This window comes from Centroberyx affinis, unplaced genomic scaffold, assembly GCF_046629955.1.
Source record: "Centroberyx affinis isolate AG114_WGS23_722 - 3 ecotype Tasmania unplaced genomic scaffold, CSIRO-AGI_Caff_v1 ptg000434l_1, whole genome shotgun sequence".
Classification (NCBI taxonomy): domain Eukaryota; kingdom Metazoa; phylum Chordata; class Actinopteri; order Beryciformes; family Berycidae; genus Centroberyx; species Centroberyx affinis.
The window spans coordinates 212,841-218,552 of NW_027279098.1; the positions used below are offsets into that span (position 1 = coordinate 212,841).

At 44.5% G+C, this 5,712-nt stretch overlaps 1 protein-coding gene across 1 annotated transcript in view; it reads right to left on the bottom strand.

The window, feature by feature from the left end:
• LOC139642124 (zinc finger protein 91-like) overlaps window positions 1-5,712 on the bottom strand; it is a 188,275-nt gene that overhangs the window by 115,044 nt on the left and 67,519 nt on the right. The window lies entirely within an intron of this gene.

Genomic DNA, 5,712 nt, shown 5'->3' on the forward strand with positions numbered 1-5,712 from the left:
CGGTACCGGAGCCTTCCCCCGGTTTGTTTGGAAGGAAAATGTCCACGATCCAGTTACTGCGAGCCTTCGTGAGCCAGAGGCTGACTCTGGCCGTGGAGGAGATCATCGGAGTGTTTGAAAGAACGATTTCGGACTACGAAGAAGAGATCGGCCGCCAGCGCAGGCTGCTGGGAGACCTGAAGCCCGAAGTCCAGCTGGACACGGAGGGTTCGTACAAGGCTTTTCTTTCTTTTCTTTTATTAGCCTGTTCTCCATTAGTCTTAAAGTGACGGATCACCGCTTTTACAATATTGAACAAGCTGCTGCCTCTAAAGCAGCAGCTGAACAGCAGAGACAGAGTCTGTTTAGCTAACAGCTAACAGTTAGCTTCCTCTGGAGCTCAGGAACCAAGCTTCAGTCTCCTGATCAATAAACTGAAACATTTCCTCCTGACGGCAGTGTAGCGCTGTATCAACATTTTACTGCTTTCTTGTGTTTTGGCACACTTTTATTTAAAGTTTGAACTGTTTTTAATTGTATCTCTGTTTGTTTGTTTGTTTGTGTGTTTTTAGTTGTATCTGTTTACCTCATATATTACCTTTTATTCCTATTTTCTTTTAATTTATTTTTATTTTTCATTGTGGTAGTGTCACATCACTGCTTTTGGGTTTTATTGTATGTAAAGCACTTTGTAAACATTGTTTTTAGAAAAGTGCTATACAAATAAAGTTATTATTATAAAGTTATTATTATAAAAAGACGAGAACTTATGGTAGAGCCGCTAGCGAGGCACGAGAGACGTGTGCACCAATACTCTGTGCTGAATAACAGCCTCTGTGTCACACTGGGGCACCAGATAGGAATGAGTGAAACAAAGTGAAACAAAGTGAAGCGCGAGATTCAGAGTCACTCCGGGTCTGGTCACAGCTGAAGGTTCAGTCCTTTATTCCACAGTTTCCTGGGGAACGGAGTCAGATTCTGGCTTCTGTCAGCGGAGGATCGGCTCCAAGATGGCGGCGGCAGGAGACGCTTTCTTTTTCATTTTAATTCAAATCTGTAGGCGAAGTTCCATCTGAAAACAGACGAGCTGACGGCGGTGCGTGTGCGTGTCGTCACGCTGAGCAGCAGGAGGAGGTCTCACTCTCACAGACAGGGGGAACCTCCCAGCCAGCAACATTTGGTTCCCAAAACGTTCTGGGAACATTTGTTTTTGGATCTGGGAACATTTATTGAACGTTCCTGCGTAACGTTCCCTAGATGTTAAAACGGCGAGTTTTTCTGACGTAAATCCAACGTTATTGTTACGTTCCCAGAACGTTCTGGAAAGGTTAGTTCATGTGGTTATTAGAACGTTTTGGGAATGTTACGTTGAACCAAAACATTTGTGCAACATTCTTAGAACGTTGTGGGAGGGTTACTAAATAGAAACCTGGAAGGAATGTGATGGGAACGTTATGTGTTAGCTGGGCTATGCCATTATGTAAATGTAGGTTTTTGCATATCTCTGTATTATGGCTGTATGATGCTACTGCTTAGAGTCCCACAGTATTCACATTATATTGCAGGATATTTGGTAAGTGTATACTGACCAAACCAGACTCACAGGTGGTTCAGTGTGACGACTCACAGCTGAGAAAACTAAAGTGAGTTTACTCCTTGATTTAGGCTGGTAGCTAGGCAACAGGGGCTGCTTTAACTGGTAGCTAAGCAACTGGGGCTGATTTGGCTGGTAGCTAGGCAACTGGGACTGCTTGGGATGGTAGCTAGGCAACATGTTACAGAGCAAGTGACCAGTAAATATGCATACCACCAATCACATTCAAGGGATCTCCTAACATGCTGAACTCAGTGCAGAGTTCAGAAAGCTTTGGACTCATTAGAGAGGCACAGACGGCCTGAAGAGCAGAGAACAAACACACTGAGGTGCTGCAGGGTGCCACAGGCCTGCAGGGTGCCACAGGGTGCCACAGGCCTGCAGGGTGCCACAGGGTGCCGCAGGGTGCCACAGGCCTGCAGGGTGCCACAGGCCTGCAGGGTGCAGCAGGGTGCAGCAGGGTGCCACAGGCCTGCAGGGTGCCACAGGCCTGCAGGGTGCAGCAGGGTGCCACAGGCCTGCAGGGTGCCACAGGGTGCAGCAGGGTGCAGCAGGGTGCCACAGGCCTGCAGGGTGCCACAGGGTGCAGCAGGGTGCAGCAGGGTGCCACAGGCCTGCAGGGTGCCACAGGGTGCAGCAGGGTGCAGCAGGGTGCAGCAGGGTGCCACAGGCCTGCAGGGTGCCACAGGGTGCCACAGGCCTGCAGGGTGCCACAGGGTGCCACAGGCTCGACCATACAAGTCATCAGTGGACTGGAGGCCGAAGCTGCTGCTTAGAAAAATAAACTTTCTCTAATATTCAAACATTTCATCTCCGTTGTGAAACAAAGACAAACCTCTGCTGCCAGTAATGTTTACTAAAGCATCTGTTCATGTCACAGCAGACAATTCATTATTGTTCATATTTTTGTTAGGGACGCCGCGATCGATCGGCCAGCGATCGGAATCGGCCGATATTCAGTATAAATATGAGATCTGAGAATTCCGATAATGCTTTATAGTCACCGATTTGCAAAAAACGATCGATGAGGCAAAACATGTGAGTCATTTCTCAGTTGGTCTTGTTGTCACATGCTAACTCTCCTCTAAAAATGTCACGGTGTGGATGTTCAATAAAAACACAAATCTTCATGGACGAAGTCACAGTCCGTCCCGCCGCTGCTTCCCCTCATTTCACTCCATTTTTGCCTGATCTCAGACTGAACTGTCAACTGGTTCCACTCCATCTCCATCTTCAGTCTGACATTGCCTCCACTCTAACAGATTTCCGTGGGGGGGGGGGGGGATTGGATTTTCCCTAAATCACTAGAGACCGACGTATCCGCCTGAATCTAACGTCATTTTAAGTCGACACTGATGCGTAGCCATGACAACACCAGAGACGGTTCAGACAGTATAGAGCAGGGGTCGGCAAGTAAGTTTGGCCTCGGGCCAAATTTTTCCAAGCAACTGAATGGTGGGCCAAAACATAATATCTTGGACACAACCTTTTTTTCTACCAAACAAAACTTTTTTTTCCTAATCTATACTATTATATATTGTACAAAAGAGTAATTTAAGAAAGTTATTTGTTTAAAATAAAGTAACTTGAATTTGCTACAGACTGTTATTAGTGTGTTATTACTGCTTTGTCTCCTGCTCCACTCTGTGGCTGCGTTATAAAACAGCTTATAATAGTAACCTGCTGATAATGTGACTGCTGTCTTTAATCACCGACAGACTGTCTTTTAAGACATGAATGTGTGTAAATCTCATATTTCCCCTCTCCACACAGTTAATAATAAATGTGTATCATTTCCATTTTGAAAATGACTACTTCTTTGAGCCTAACTAACGTATTGTAATAATTATTTTATGGACTCAGGATTGGATATCCGACGTACGTTACTCTCGCGTTACATCGTTACCCGCGTTATTGTGCGGGAGGTTACATTGTGTGCACAGAGACATTAGCAAAACAAAATGTCACTGTCAAAAGCAATGAAAAGAAAAGTTGACAGCGAAGGTAGGACGTACAAAGAAGAATGGAAAGAAAAGTATGCATTCATCTTACCTGATTTTATTAACGCCAAACCAGTCTGTCTAATCTGCAACGAAGTTGTTGCAGTTTGCAAGGAATACAATACACGACGGCACCACGACACAAAGCATGGCAAGATCAGAGATTTTCAGTGTCATCTGGCGGGCCAGATACTATTACAGGCGGGCCAGTTTTGGCCCGCGGGCCGCTAGTTGCCGACCACTGGTATAGAGCATCTTTGACACGGAGCCAAGTAAAAACAAAGTACGACGACTTTTAATGGATTCAGAACAGCCTGGATAGCAGCGTCCATCTTGTCTACTGCGTCTCCATTGTTGTTTTTACTCCTCCTTGGTTCACAGCTTGACAACAGCTTGACGACGGCGTTAGTCCCGCCCCCCTGGCTCTGATTGGCTAATCGTTAGTCCCCCCCGGCGCTCATCGGACCGATCGTTTTTCAACCGAGAGAACCGCTGTTTCATGACACGATGCCAGACCAGAATCAGTCAACTGGTGGAGTGGGCAGAGAGGTCTGGACCCAGGCTACTTCCATTTGGGACTTGAGGAACCAACATGCAAACCAGGACTCTTGACTCTACTCTTATGACTCCGAGGTCCAACTTATATTTCACCTTTGTAACCTGAGTGCAGTGACCAGGTTCCCACTGTGCATTTCTCCCTGTACTGCAGGTCCTGAGATGGAGTCTCTGATTTGGCGTTGTTGTCATTTTGTTTGTTGTCATTTTGTTTGTTGTCATTTTGTTTGTTGTCATTTTGTTTGTTGTTATTTTGTGTTAAACTCTCAACATACTGCTGACAGTTCCTGTTCCTGGTGCGTCTCCTCCTGCTTGTACGTGACATGTGGTTCACAATTCCCCACGGCCATGATGGGATGTAACACATAAAAGTTCAGTGACAACAAAGTCTGACTGTGCAGAATTCTGTTTATTTCTGAGACTCAAATCTTTCCAGCGATGCCATTGGCTGCTAGAATGTAAACAACAATTTAAAAATGTCGTTACAAAGTGACAATAATATAATTTGGATGGAGAGCTTGTGAAACTGTGATGGTCAAGAGTCTCATTAGTGATTACTACAGCAGAATAACATGGAGCTGATATCACCATTCATGTTCCTGACACCACAGACAGACTGACACATTTTGATATTGCGATATATTGAATTTAGATAAGTTGTTGGTACCTTGAATTCGATACCAGGACCAAAACGGTACACTTTCCCGATACCTGTGTTGAATCAAAGCTTATTATGTGATACAAAATACAATAACTTTATTTTTTTTATTTTATTTTTTTACTTTAATCATATTATTATTATTATTGTGTCATTTTCCTGCCTATAAGAGATAACATTTGGACTCTCAAGTTTGAAAATGTTATTTTTCTCACACTTTTGTTAATTAAAACTGTCAGATTCAAGTTCTTACTAAAATTATTGAAGCTATTTAATAGCATATTTTTTCAATATTTAGAACTATGTCAAAAATACTTAAAGACCCCATGAAATGGGATCTTTACTTCCTGGATTTGATGCTGGGGCGGGACATAATGCAGTGAGAGATTATTCAAAAGTGTAAACCAATGGAATATCAGTCAGGGAGAGAAAGGTCATTTCATTTGATGGGAGGGGTGTGGAGGGGCGGGTTGGTAAAAAATCTGATGGTTTTATTGGTTGGACATTTATATTTATGCCTACTAGTGCAGCATGAGGTCACCACGAAAGATACTGTGTTTTCCAGCAAGTAAAAGTAATGGGAGTTAATTTCACGGGGACTTTAACATTTGTAACTATTTCAAGAAAATCAAGTGCTGGTAAATTTTCTAGTTAACATGAAGTTTGGCAGGATGTTCTCTTTAATGTCTGTGTCGTTGTATTTCAGCCTTATCTCCAGACGTCCAGCAGCTGATTGTCAGTGAAGAAGAGGTTCCCCCTGTGCAGCAGGTGTGGAGTCCCAGTCTGGACCAGGAGGTCCAGACTGGGACTCCACACATTAAAGAGGAACAGGAGGAACTCTGGACCAGTCAGGAGGGAGAGCGGCTTCGAGGGCTGGAGGAGGCCGATATCACCGAGTTCCCGTTCACTCCTGTCCCTGTGAAGAG